The sequence below is a fragment of the Microtus oregoni genome, unplaced genomic scaffold (genome assembly GCF_018167655.1).
Source record: "Microtus oregoni isolate MIOR12 unplaced genomic scaffold, Mior012 000107F_ref0000227, whole genome shotgun sequence".
NCBI lineage: Eukaryota > Metazoa > Chordata > Mammalia > Rodentia > Cricetidae > Microtus > Microtus oregoni.
In genome coordinates this window covers 907485-922918 of record NW_024544725.1, presented here as the reverse complement: position 1 = coordinate 922918, position 15434 = coordinate 907485, and positions in this window count along the sequence as shown.

The following is a 15434-nucleotide window of genomic DNA, read 5'->3' as shown; positions in this document are numbered from 1 at the left end:
TGGCTAGGCTCCCACAGAGCCAGAACATGTAGCAGGATCAAAACCCCTCTTGGTCCTGACTTCCTTGCTCATCTTCTCCCTCCTTCTGTTCCTCATTGGGACTTTGGGAGCTCAGTCCAGTGCTCCAGTGTGGGTCGCCATAAATAAAAGTCAGTGAGTCTATAATTTGATATCATAAAGAAGCTAAATAAGAAGTTGAACCCAAAGAAAAACATGTAGCTATCCTCATGGGTAGGGGAAGTAGACAAGATTGCCAGGCAAAAAATCGGGATCTTAAGGGTGGTTGGGAGGGGAGTAAGGGGAGATGGGGAGAGAAAAGTGAGAACGGTAGGTTGGGGAGAACTTGGGGCAATGGGATGATCGGGATAAATGAAGGTTGGATAGGGGAGCAGTGAAGCACATATCTTAAATAAGGGACCCATCTTAGTGTTGGGAAGAGACTTGGACCTATAGGGGCTTCCAGGTGCCCAAGGCTAGGTCCCCAGTTAGTTCCTGGGGCAGCTGAAATGATCCTATCCTATAGCCATACTTATGAATATTTTGCATATCACCATAGAACCTTCATCTGGCGATGGATGGAGATAGAGACAAAGACTTTTTTTTTTACTTCTTCAAGCATCCTTTCTACAGTATCTTTATTTGAATCAGATAACAAGATGTCGTCCATGTAATAATAAATTGTGGACTTGGGGAATTGTTTACGAATTATTTCCAATGGCTTACTTACAAAATATTGGCACAATGTAGGACTATTGAGCATATCCTGTGGGAGGACTGCCCATTGATATCTCCTATTAAGCTGTGAATTATTATAATTAGGCACTATGAAGGCAAATTTTTCTATATCCTTTTCTTGTAATGGTATAGTGAAAAAACAATCTTTCAAATCAATAACTATAAGAGGCCATCCTTTTGATAATAGAGAAGGCAAAGGAATTCCAGATTGTAGTGGGCCCATAGGTTGAAATACCTTGTTGACAGCTCTTAAATCTGTCACCATTCTCCATTTACAAGATTTCTTTTTTACAACAAACACAGGAGAACTCCAAGGGCTGGTTGATTCTTCAATATGGTGAGCATCTAGTTGCTCTTGCACCAGCTGTTCCAATGCCTGTAATTTACCTTCAGCTAGAGGCTACTGTTTGAAGTCATATTGGTTTCTCAGTTAGCCATTTTAAAGGTAGGGCTGTTGGTACCTCTAAATGTTTGGTATTTGCTGTATGTTCTTGTACAGCCTGAATGGCTGGTGACCTTTTCCCATAATACCTCATCATATCTTTCCCATAATTATGAGTTTCTGGAACTACAGGAATGTTAATCTGGGTATTCCATTGCTGTAGCAGGTCACAGCCCCATAAATTTATGGCAATATTGGCTATATATGGCCTTAGTCTTCCTATTTGCCCTTCGGGCCCTATGCATTCAAGCCATCTTGTGCTTTGTTTTACACGAGATAGGGTTCCAATTCCCAGGAACTGAACATCTACCTCTTGAAGAGGCCAATTCGGATGCCGAGAATCTGAGGTAATGATACTTACATCTGCACCTGTGTCTAATAAACCTTCAATAAAATGCCATTTATATAGATTCTTAGCTTTGGTCTTTGATCATTAATAGAAGTCTACCAAAATATACATTTATTCTATCCTACTGGGTTTTTTGGTTCATCCTCCACGCGTAATTCATCATTTAGTCCAGTTTTACTTTTTATGGCAGAAATTGGAGCTTTTAATTTTCTTGGCGAGGCACGTTCTCCACTGTGACTGGGAATGACTGGGCCACTGTTGGCTTGGGGGCCTGCGAGAGGCTCCTCAAGGAATTTCCCGATGGTATCGGGTTTCCTTGTTTGTCTGTTGTTGACCTGCATTCGTTGGACCAATGCCATCCTTTACCGCATCTCCTACATATACCTGAAGGCCGAAGTCTCCTATTTTTGTCATTCCCAGAAGAGATATTATTCCTAGAAATTCTTTGCCTGCAATCCCTTTGAAAATGTCCTAATTTACCACAATTAAAACACATGGCAGTTTGATGTCTCCTCATTGCTTTGGAAATCGCTTCTCCTACCCAAGATTCATCATTATACCTAAACACCTCAACATTCATCGTATGCTGAATCCATTCATCCATAGGTGCTGATCTAGACTTTAAAAGCCCAATTATCTTTTTGCATTCTATGTTTGCATTCTCAAAAGTTAGAGATTCAAGAAGTATTCGTCTAGCTTCTGGGTCAGTTACCCCTTTGTCCAGAGCCTTAATTAATCTTTGCAAAAAGTCAATAAAGGATTCTCTCTGTCCCTGCCTAATTCTGGTATATGATTCAACCCTTTTTGCTGGATCTTGTATCCTATTCCAAGCATTTAAAGCTGCTTGGTGAGATAGACACAGTACTTCATCATCATAAAGTGCTTAGACCTGTGGATCAGCATATTCTCCTGCACCAAGAATTTGATCTTGGGAAACCTCAACACCTTTTGCTCTTCCTTGCTGTTCCATATGTTTGGATTCTTCTCTGAAATAAATTCCAAACATCATGGAAGGTCCATTATCTAAAACTGCAGATACTAACTGATAGAAATCATGGGGGGTAGCTCTAGCATTAGAAGCCCAAGTCCTTATCATTTCCTTACCATATGCATAGTGCAAGCCAAAATTAACAACAGGTTGCTTAATTTCTTTTAGATTATTCATTGCTATTGGCGTCCATCTGGCTTCTTTGACTCCCTTTGAGCCTTTAGAAGTTGACTCTTTGTCAGAATTAAGTATAGGGTATGTCACTAGAACCCTGGGTAAGCCAGTTCTAATAGCTGGTGGAGACATTGTATCCTGTCCTTGTGCCTCCTTACTCTGTTCACCAGCTCTTATAATTTCTCCAATCTTTTAAAATCTTTTTATCATTGTCTCTCTTAAATCCTGAATCTCTTGACCTGTATATGTTTCCAGTGATTTCACTGAGGTATCAATTTTTTGGTCCCAATTCTGCACCTGTGATTCCAAAGCTTTAATTTTTTCCTTCAAAGATAACATGTCCTCCTTAAAGTCTGAAGGTCAAATTCAACAGCCTGAACCCTTTCAGGTAACTTTCTAATACCCTTGGATATGGAGTCAATTTTGTCTGTCATAGTATCCACTTGTTCAGATAACCTCTGATTTTCAATAATTTTAATCCTGTTAATTAGTTGTTCATTATTAGTTCGTAAAGATTCTATCGTTCTTAGGAGTGCCATATTCTTCCTTAATGATAGAATATGGAAAAGAAAACAAGCCTTGTAACAAGCAAATTAAGGTATCCCCATAATCATATAAACCTTGTATGATGTAATCCATTGTATTAGTAAATATAAATTTACTAATCCATTGTATTAGTGAAAATAAAGCAGTAAAATTTGCTTTAGAAATGAAAACTGCCATATACCTATTAGCCAGCAGGTGGCGCTGTTGCTGAGTAGCGATGAAAATGGGGTCCTGTTTCAGTGCCTTAGTAGATGTTAAAAACTGGAAAATGCGAGTTTATCAACAAAGTAAATGTAATTAAATCAATTCCATAGATGGACCCAGAAACCCAGAATCAGGGGTAGAGAAGAGCAACCTGGAAGCCGCTTATGCCTCCACCTAACAGAGTCACCCTGAGGGGTTGCAGCTTTCAGCAACCGGCAACCGCGTGCTCTGGTTCACGCCACTTAAGAGCTGTGCTTGCAAGGTAGATTTAAAAACGACTCAGAAAAGAGGAAACCATGTGGGCAGAGACTACGCTGGCCTGTGGAGTTTAAATCCACGTGGGGAGGCAGATGATAGGGTGCGTGGGGACTTGAAGTCAATCTGAGGTGTCTAAAGGGAAAATATAAAGAACTGCAGCAAGAAAAGCCACTGCGTGATAATTTATATTAAACTGCTGGCTCCATGCACAAGGCACAGGCTGCAGCTGATGAAGGGAGGGGCTCGCTCCAAGCCAAACTCGCTGCCGGCAGCCGAATGGGGGAAGGAGAGGTCCTAAGACCAAACGTTTGGTGCCAGGTGAAGGTGTAAGTCACAAACAATGCCACACCAGTTTGGAATTATGATTAATAGGGTGATATTTATTTAAAGTGGAAAAAACTTACAGATAACTGTCCCAGACAGCAACCCTCTGCGCAATCAGGAAGGAGTCTAGTCGCTGGAAATGGAGCAGGAAGTGAAAAAGGGGCAAGAAGGGAAGTAGCCGCTTTTTTGAAGGGAGAGAGACCATGCCCCAATGGGCTGGTATCTCAGCGACTATAGGCTGGAGGAGCGGAAAGACCACCCGCAACGTCCAGGTACCTTCTTTTAGTCACATCCTTACATATATACTCTAGGCAGAGGTACTCAATTAGATGGACAATCAACAAGAAAACAGGAACCAGAAATGTCTTCTAGCATTCCCTGCTTCCAAAAAGGGCATCCTTGAATTGTTGCTTTGGGGTACCTGCCCCATTTTATCAGTTTCTACTGTCTGTTCTCATCAATGGGAATAGTGTCCCTGCAAATATCCACTGACAGCATGAGGTCTTAAGTTCTATGAGTGAAAGCAACTTGGGAGACTAAGAATACAAGGCATTAAGTATAAGTCATTTAAGACAGAGGTTATTTGGGTGGCAATAAGAAAAGCCTCCAGGTCAAGGCTTGCAGATGATTACAATAATGTAGTCCCACACTAGCTCAAAATGGAGTATAATAAAGGGTTCTTTATTTAGGTATAGACTCACAGAGCACAGTCTTATGCACTAGTGGGGAGCAGGGACCGAATCCAGCACCCAAGAGGTTGTACACGTTTCTACATTAGTTTATATAGTACATGTGGTCATGCCCAGAGTGTGCCAGTATTTTAAAGGCGATTGGCTAAAGAAGTTCCTGCAATACCTCCCCCTTTTGTCTAAATAAGAGAGTTCTGAGCGTAATACAAAACTACATAAAATATGAACAAATATCAACTATAAAAACTAGAGTTAAAACCAGCATAAACAATATTAAACAAGAAACATAGGCCAAACATTTCAATAATTATCCTATCCTAAGGAGTCTAAGTCTTTTTGTATTTGAAATGGGTTGGCTAAGTGACAAAAAGAAAGTAACTAGAAGTATATAGTCTTCAGCCCCATTGAAGACCTGATAAAGGAAATATTATTACTTGAGTAAACAAGAAGTGCAATCAAGCAACTTCCAAAATGTGCAATAAATGACAGAGACAACTGGCTACCTGTGCAGTCACCCAAAGTCTCATTTGCAACATTGGAGTAGCCAACTTTGGCTAAGGTCTAGAGTAACTGACAGACTATTTTCAGAGGCAGGAAAATTTTCAAAACTGTATTATCCTCTCTTGGCAAGGTTGGCAGTCTTTTTTCTTGTATCCTGTTTGTACAGTCCAGACATGATACATTTTTGTCAGTGTTCGCGGCATGGGGAATTCCTTACCCAAAGTCAAATTTTTCCAAGAAGAAAATAAGCTTCCTGAGGACTATCTTTGGGGCCCAACATTCTTTCAGGAACAGATCAGTGCTGCCAAGAGCAATCATGTCTCACATCAACATGTCAACAGAGCCTTAAAGTATTTAAATGCCATACTCTACAGTTCTTTGAAGTGTTTCAAGGTTACCTATTTATGAAGAATATAATCTCTATGTATTTAAAGAACCTGATTAGTTTAACTATTAGTATGACAAACATGGATAACTATTGACCTATAATTCTTAATATCTATATAGCTTAAAGTCTAAGACTTCATATTGGAATATTAGATAACCTTTAAACAAATGTGGAGCAAATGAGTACAATGACCTCAAAATGTAAACAATGTATACAAATCTTGATCAGAGGTAGAACTGTATAGTGCAATATGATAAATATATCCTAAAATTGTATCAATATACAAAATGTCTTAAAAAGAGGTAGAAACATGTATGCATGCATACAGTGTGACAAAATAACTTTGCATAGGCATACAAATATTTTAAGCAGAAATAGGCACATATTCAATATAACTAATATAATTTGAATATGTATCAATATACAAGAATCTATACCAATGTAAATTGTTTATAAATAGTCCACAAGTATTTACTCTATTAATCACTATTATTATTACTGTGAGTAAGCTATTATATACCTATTATCCCATACAATTCCCCTTTTTTCCAAATGATATCCCTGAGCCTACATAATTTCCACCCCAACCCTCAACCCTATATTAGTTATAATCAACCCCTAGTTGATGTCCTTATCCTGAGGACATACTTTGTTGGGAGAGGGAATGTCATCTTCTAGAATTACTTCCAGTTGTCATGGAGGCATTTTTCTTTCTATGGGATCCTGTAAATCTAAAATGATGGTTAAGTTTCAAAATTTCTCTCTGGTATAATTGTAGATAGTCTCTGAGCAGTTGATAGGGTTTTTCTGAAGTTCTTATTAGAAGTTCTGGTCAGAACGTAGTAAGTAGGTGTACATTTCAGCTAACCAAGATGGAATCATCTTGAGCAACTGATACTCAAAACTGATCTTAAAGCAGTGCTATCAGCATTATGACATCGTATCAACCAGGTGGCCCCATCATCTTCCTGGAAGCTTCAAAGTTTACTGCAGGAAAATTTATTGTTCATTGTAGAAAACTTAAACATTATCCATATAGACATATATTCAATGAAAGGTATGATGGAGACAAAAATATTTGTGGGGAAAAATAAAACCTTTCCTAAATTATTTCTTCTTTCTGTCCCATATAAGATGGTTCCTGATATGGGACAGAAACTATGAATTTTTCTTTGAACAACATGCTTGGATTTAGAGAAGGATATCTATTGTCCAATTACAATGCCATATATATATGAATGATGTGATGGATTCCAGACACATATGATCCAGAAAAATGCCAGTCAGCTACATATCCTCCCGCTTCATTATCCAGAAACATGGTTAAGAAGGTGATTTTGCTAACCTCTCTTTTCTATAGCTAAGGTCTACTTCAGATTTTCTACCTTAATGGGATTTACTAAATTATTTTATGAACATCCGTGTGCATTTTAGAGGAAGCTTATAAGATTTTGCAAAAACAGTTATATGTTAAACTTGAGTGAATAATGAAGTCAATTCTGTATCATCTGGTATAAATTCAGCAGTTTCAATATGCAAAAAAACTCATTTTTCACATTGTGAATCAGTAATTATATTGAGAGGTTCTTTAAAATCTCTTAGTACCATGAAAATAACAAATAATTCTGACTTTTGGACAGAATCTTTCTCGATTTATTTGCATCAGTATAGAATGTGCAGGCTCCAGTTATTGCTGTATCATGTACAATGTAGGGAAGAATCCAAGTAGTTTTCTTTATAAGGTTAATTCTATTGCTTTTGGAATAATAGCCTTTAATTTCTCCTAAAATATTAGCACAAGCTCTTTACCAGTGTTCATTGTCTTCCCATAATTTTTTTAATTTCATCAGTAGTAAAGGCTTTATAATCTCTGCTGGGTCTCTTCCTGCCAATTGATGAAGTTTCAATTTTCCTTTTAATAATTAATTCAGAAACCTTTTCCACATAAGTTCGTAATTTTTTACTTGGCTTATGTGGTAAAAAGATCCATTCTAAAACAATATCTTCCATCTGCATTAAAATTTCTGTAGGTGTATTCCCAAGAGTGGTATTGCCGGGTCCAGGGGTAGGTTGATCCCGAATTTCCTGAGAAACCGAAACACTGACTTACATAGTGGTTGCACAAGATTGCATTCCCACCAGCAATGGATGAGGGTACCCCTTCCTCCACAGCCTCTCCAGCAAAGGTTATCGTTGGTGTTTTTGACTTTAGCCATTCTGACAGGTGTAAGATGATAACTCAAAGTTGTTTTGATTTGCATTTCCCTGATCGCTAAGGAGGTTGAGGATGACCTTAAGTGTCTTTTGGCCATTTGAACTTCTTCTGTTGAGAATCCCTGTTCAGATCAGTGCCCCATTTTTTAATTGGGTTAACTAGCATTTTAAAGTCTAGTTTCTTGAGTTCTCTATATATTTTGGAGATTAGACCTTTGTCTGTTGCGGGGTTGGTGAAGATCTTCTCCCAGGAATATACCCAAGAGATGCCCTATCATATGACAAAAGCATTTGTTCAACTGTGTTCATAGCAGTATTATTTGTAATAGCCAGAATCTGGAAACAACCTAGATACCCTTCAATGGAAGAATGGATGAAGAAAGTATGGAATATCTACACATTAGAGTACTACGCTGCGGTAAAAAACAATGACTTCTCGAATTTTGCATGCAAATGGATGGAAATAGTAAACACTATCCTGAGTGAGGTATCCCAGACCCAAAAAGATGAACATGGGATGTACTCACTCATAATTGGTTTCTAGCCATAAATAAGGGTCACGGAGTCTACAATAGATGAATCTAAAGAAGCTAAGTAAGAAGGGGAACCAAAGGAAAAACATATAGTTATCCTCTTGGCAAAGGGAAGTAGACAAAATTGCCAGGGAGAAAATTGGGATCTTGGGGGTGGGGTGGGATGGGAGTAAGGGGAGATGGGGAGAGAAAAGTTAGAAGGGAAGGAGGTCGGGCCTTGGGAAAACAGGAGGATTGGGATAAAGGAAGGTTGGACAGGGGAGCACGGAACCACAATTCTTAGTTAAGGGAGCCACTTTAGCGTTGGCAAGAGACCTGACCCTAGAGGGGCTCCCAGGTGCCCAAGCTGAGGTCCCCAGTTAGTTCCTTGGGCAGTTGAGGATAGGGAACCTGAAATGACCCTATCCTAGAGCAATACTGACGAATACCTTGCATAGAACCTTCATCTGGTGATGGATGGAGATAGAGACAGAGACCCACACTGGAGCACTGGATTGAGCTCCCAAGGTCCCAATGAGGAGCAGAAGGAGGGAGAACATGAGCAAAGAAGTCGGGACCACGAGGGATGCACCCACCCACTGAGACAGTGGAGCTGATCTATTGAGAGCTCACCAAGACCAGCTGGACTGTGACTGAAAAAGCATGGGATAAAACTGGACTCTCTGAACATGGCGAACAATGAGGGCTGATGAGACGCAAAGGACAATGGCACGGGGGTTTGATCCTATGTAATGTGATGGCTTTGTGGGAGCCTAGCCAGTTTCGATGTTCACCTTCCTAGATATGGACGGAGGTGGGAGGTCCTAGGTCTTACCACAGGGCAGAAAACCCTGACTGCTCTTTGGACTGGAGAGGGAGGGGGAAAGGAGTGGGGGGAGGGGGAGAAAGGTGGGAGGAGGGGGCTTAGGATGGGAGGAGAGGGAGGGAAGTGGGAGGCTGGGAGGAGGTGGAAACTTGTTTTTTTGTTTTTTTTTTCTCCTTTTCTCAATAAAAAAAATTTCTGTAGGTGAAATTCTGGAAGGCAATATGATTAGAATGCAATTCAGATTTGGATTTAGCTGATATACACGTGCCTCCTATAATTTCTCTTCAAGCAAAGTTAATTCTTCCTCGACTTCAGCTGTTAATTCCCTGGGACTGTTTTTTTTGTTGTTGTTGTTGTTGATCCACCTTCATTCATCCAGTGTTGGCCTTTGCCACATCTACATTTGTCAGAGGTGATTACAGGTTAGGCAGCTAAAATCCTTGGTAAGTCATCTCTGACTCTGACAGGTAGAGGCAATGTTAAATTCTTTCCTTCCCTCCCTGCTCATCAGCTCTGATAACTTCATCAATCATTTCAAATATTTTTACTACTGTCTTTTGTAAAGCCTGAATCTCTTGGCCTGAATATACTAGGTGATCTAATTGAAACACCTAGCCTCTGGTCCTCATTCTGCAGATGTGATTCCAAGTTATGATGCTTTTTCCTTAAAGATAGCATCTCATCTTTGGATATTATTTGGATAGCATGCAGATTGCCTTCCTGGGGAGATACTCTTATCTTCTAACATATCATAACTTTTTAACAGATTTTGATTGTCAAATTCAACAGCATGAATTCTTTCAGATAATTTTTTAGTACCCTTTGACATGTATTGAATTTTGTCTGTAAAATAAATGTTATTCTTTTCAATGGTATTTAATTTTTCATCTACTTTTTCTCTTCAGTGGTATTAATCCTGTCAACTAGCCTTTCACTATTAGTCTGTAAAGACTATCATTTCTAGAAGTGCACAAATCTTAGATCTGTTATGAAACCATTTTCTTTTTCTTTTCTTCTCTTTCTTTATTTATTAATTAAAAATTTCTACCTCCTCCCATCTTCCAATTTCCATCCCACTCCCTCCAATCCCCCTCCCCTCACTTTCCAGTCCTAAGAGAAGTCAGAGTAACCTGCCATGTGGGAAGTCCAAGCCCCTCTCCCCCAGACTGAATGAGTATATGATCAAACCGGACTCCACCCCCCCCAGACTGAACGAGTATGTGATCAAACCGGACTCTCTGAATGTGGCTGACAATGAGGGCAGACTGAGAAACCAATGATTTTGATTCTACTGCATGTACTGGCTTTTTGGGAGCCTAGTCTGTTTGGATGCACACCTTCCTAGACATGGATGAAACCATTTTCTTAAGAATATAATATGAAAAAAGATAAGTCCCAATATACAATAAATGGTTGTATCAGAAAAAAACATATAAGCCTTGTAGAATACCATACATAGTATAAACAAGAATGTTATTAAATTCCTTTATGTCTGCAATTATATAACTTTCAAATTTATTGATTTATTTGTTAGGAGATTTCAGTAAATTGTTGCAGGTGTAATAATTTTTATTGGCCAGCAGGTGTCGCAGTTGCAGCCACGTGGTGGAGAGACACATCTGGCACAAGAACAGTCCTGTGCTGCTTTGGTTCTGTTTATTGGTGCCTGGTTAAATGCTGACAAATATGCTTTGTTTGAGAAATTAAGAGCAATTAAATCAATCCCATAGATCATTCAAGGAGCCCAGAGCTCACAAACAGGGAACACAAACCAGAAGTGACAGGGTGGTGGGGGAGTATGCCTGAGCCTGGAAAATTGCCTAATTGCCCTGCGGTAGCACCACTCTGGCAAGGTTGTGGCAACAAAAAAAACCAACCAAACAAGCAAAAAAACAAAAAAAAACCTTAGTATGTGAAATCAAGCCAGGCAGGTGGAGGTGGGAGACCTTCTGGCCCAAGGAATTTGGGGCCTTTTTGAGCAGTCCACCCAGTAGGCATGGAGTTGGGATTCATGTGTGCACCAGATGAAGATGGATGCTATGAAATAATCCCACACTAGCTCAGAATTAAGTATAATAAAGAGTTATTTATGAGTGGACTCACAGATAACAGTCCTCTGCACGAACAAGATACAGGAAAGGAATCCAACAGCCAGAAGAGAGAGTGCTCATAAACTTTATGGCTACATTTATAATACATGAAATCATGCCCAAGTGGGCTGGTACCTTAAAGGCTATTGACTAAAGGAGTCCCCATAGCAGAGGTACCTGCTCTACCCCACATGGTTGGTGATCCACTCTTCTCCACTGCCACGTTGGGTGTTAGATATAGACAATTACAATAAAGTAGTCCTATACTAGCTCAGAATGGAGTATAATAAAGGGTTCTTTATTTAGGGGTAGACTCACAGATCATAGTTGCTGTTTCTTTTGGAGACAAGGCTGCACTACAATTCCCAGCATCCCACTGAACTACAAATCCCAGCTCAATGGAAAGCCACGCATGCTCAGGGCATTCTCCCAGATGCACCTGGATCCCCCTTTAAAAATGGGGGATGCCATAACTCGCCCCCTTTTTTCTCTTTCATCTCTTCAGCCCCGTCCCTCAGCTGTCATCACCCCCCCATTAAAGTTCACCCACGTGGGACCACCGTGTGTCTTGTGTTTTCTCTCCAACCCTGCAGAAAGAACAACAGTTGGTGCCATCTGCTCGGGGACCTTTCCTCCCGGTCACCTGAGGCCGTGGCTCCAGTTCTTGGTGCCTCCCGGAGCCTGGGGCCTCCCGGGACAAGGTCAGGACCGACAACCTGCGACTGCCCCCACGTGTTCAATGCAGCCATCTACAACCAACAGTGGCTAATTCATGAGTTCACCTGGGTTGGCTTACCGTCCCCTCTCACCCCGAGATTGTCCGGTGGAGCTCCCGGCTTTCTTTGGCATGTCCTGGGTGTGGATGCTGACTCCTCCCCCCTCCCCCCAGCCTTCCACCCTCGGCTAAACCTGTTTTATCCATGCCCGGAGGCTTGGAGCTTCCAGTTCTTCCTCTTTTTCTGATCTTTTTCTGTCCTCTTTATGTACGCGCTCATTACGGTATGAGCACCTCAGCTGCAATGGGCGGCCTTCAGGCCTAACTGTTCCCTCTTGCCTGGGACCCCCGCTTCCCTTTGGAGGCTAGGATCAGTTCAGTAAGGTCTTTTAACACTGCCCTCTGGTCACTCAGATGCCTGTGACTAGAGCTGCCAGTGTTCGTGGCACCTCCTGGTGCCTTCTGCGGATATTTCCACGGTTCTAGCCATGGGCGCTAAGCCTTCAAAAACAATTCCCCCATCCTCTCCCCTAGGACAGCTACTGGAGGCACTACAACCTCACGCCCTGATTCCTTCCATTAAGTCATCTACACTCATCCGTCTTTGCTCTAAGATGTTGCCAAAATAGTTTACACAGGAACTTTAAATGGCCTCCTCATGGCTCCTTTGACCCTGATATTTTACGGGAGCTAGCTAACTTCTGTCATCATTCCGCTAAATGGAAAGAAATGATGTACATTATGGCATATTTTTACATGGCCATGAAAACTGACCCCTCCGCTGCTTCTCACTGTTCACCTGCACACATGTTCTTATCAATGCCGTCCCTCCAGGAACCCTCTGCTCCTGCCATGGGCCCCGCGGACAAACCTACACCCCCCTGGCCCCAAGGGGCCACCCCCTCTTGCTCTGCCCAGTCGAGAGACAGCTCACCCATTCCTCTTTCCTCCAAGGTCTCTTCTAGGCACAGGAAGGACTCACCTACATCTCCCCATAACGCCTCTAAACATTCCACTTCTAGGTCCCCGGGAGTCTCGCTTAAATATTCTTCCAGGTCACCTAACCGCTCTCCTTCTAGGTCCCCAAGAAACTCCTGTTCCAGATCTACAAGGGCCTCACCTAGTCCTTCTGACTCAGCTTCACCCCATTTTTCCTGCAGCCAGTCACACAGGCAGATGGAAGCTTCTTCGGACTCTTCTCCATCTTCTTCCCACCCTATGCCTCCCCCTCAATCTTCCAAAGCCCCTCTGGGCTCCCGCCATCACTAATCACCATTCCCCCGTTGTTATTCACTTAAAACACCCACACCTAAGGATATCAGGTTCAAAAAACTACCACGGCCTCCTGTCAGATCTGCCAAAAGATAATAGCCCAGAGTTTACTTCCCAGATTTCTCAAAATCTGTATAGGGCACTTGGAATCCCCTGGAATTTCCACATACCATACCACCCTCAGTCTTCAGGTAAGGTAGAACGGACTAACCACTCTTTAAAGGAAGCCCTCGTCAAAATGTCACAGGAACTCCACCTCGACTGGGTAAGACATCTGCCTCTGGCTCTTCTCAGGCTTTCGGCTCTCCCAAAGGGCCCCCTTTTCATTTCACCCTTCAAACTCATGTATGGGCGGCCGGTTTTAACCCCCGGCCTCTGATCGGGAACCTCTCCCCTTCCTGATCACCTGCTCACTCCCCTCCTTTTCCACCTACGCTCGTTACTGTGGGACTTCACAGATCACTCACTACCTCAACCATGTGCTAACACATGTCCACTGCCGGTTAAAATAGGAGATAAGGTATTACTCTCACCCCCAGGCCAACGTCCCTCACCCCTTTCCCCTAAATGGCAGGATCCCCTCAGAGTAATCCTAACTCCCACAGCTGCCAAGCTTGAAGGAATTCCTCACTGGATTCACCTGTCACATCTTAAACCGTTCATCTCCAAGGCTCAAGATAATCCTCCATACACGGTAACTCAGACAGGACCTTGTTCTCTTAAGTTCCAAAGGACACCAGGTTCAGCCCCCTCTACTCCAGTCTAAGGAAAACAATGGTCCCATCCTTCACTTAATCCTCCTGTGTTAACACACCTTCCCTTCTTTAAATTCCTAAATAACCATCCAGCTGTTGTTACAGAAATCATCATCGAACATGGAGTCAAAGGCTTAGGCGGTAAGCAGATTTTTAACAAAGTTCCTTGACATAACAGGTCTATCACTGACTGCAGCAGTGACCCCCTAGAATGTTAAGGAATATACGGTTAAAATCTATTTCTTTTAAGACATTTTCTTTAAGTTCCAAGACGCCAGCCTGACCCACCTGAACGAAATAGAAACAAACGAATCATTAACTGAATAAGTACCATTCAATTAACGGAATAAGTACCATTTAATTCTTTTTATCATTCTTAACCCCAGACCTCCTACAGCCCCCTCACCCCAAATCTCCCCTTTAATTTCCCAAACCTCCTCTCCCCTTTAATTTTTTCTTTCTCTCTACTAATGCAACTTTTGCTTTCCAGCATCTTAACGACTCAAGAGCCATACAGACAAGATTTTTTTCAAACAGCCACCTCAAAATGCCAGCGGACAGGACATAGTCAACAAAACATCATCAGAATGATTGGACACTCCCCGGATCCCTCGATGCCCAAAGCCAGCAGGAAGCAGACATGAGAGACCGGGCTACGCCACCATTCCCTACCCGTTAAGACCCTCCCAATTTTTTTAATAAAACCAAAAGGGTGAAATGCTGTTCCTTTTGGAGACAAGGCCGCATTACAATTCCCAGCATCCCACCGAACTACAAATCCCAGCTCAATGGAAAGCCACACATGCTCAGGGCATTCTCCCAGACGCACCTGGATCCCCCTTTAAAAACGGGGGATGCCATAACTCGCCCCCTTTTTTCCCTTTTGTCTCTTCAGCCCCATCCCTCAGCTGTCATCACCCCCCCCATTAAAGTTCACCTATGTGGGACCACCGTGTGTCTTGTGTTTTCTCTCCAACCCTGCAGAAAGAACAACAATAGTTCTCTGCACAAGTGGGGAACAGAAACCTAATCCAACAGCCAAAAGGCAACAAACCTTTTTACATCTGTTTATATAGTACATGTGGCCACATCTAGAGTATGCCTGTATCTTAAAGGCTATTGGCTGAAGGAGTTCCCACAGCAAGGGCTACCTAAATTCTCAGGAGCCTACTTCCTGCTATAATATTTTCTGGACACTGGACATGAAACTTTATGATTTAACAATTTCCTTGTAGCTTTAAACATTGCTTTGATTTAATTATTTTTTTTGCTCATTCTTTCCTTCCTTCTTCTATCTCTTCCTTCCTCTATCCCTTCCTTCCTTCCTTCTTTCCTTTCTTTCTTTCTTTCTTGCCTTCTTTTCTTCTTTCTTTCTATATCTCTTTTTCTTTCTTTCTTCTATTTTTATTGCCTTTAATATAAACAATAGACATAGAAGTACTATGTTTTCAA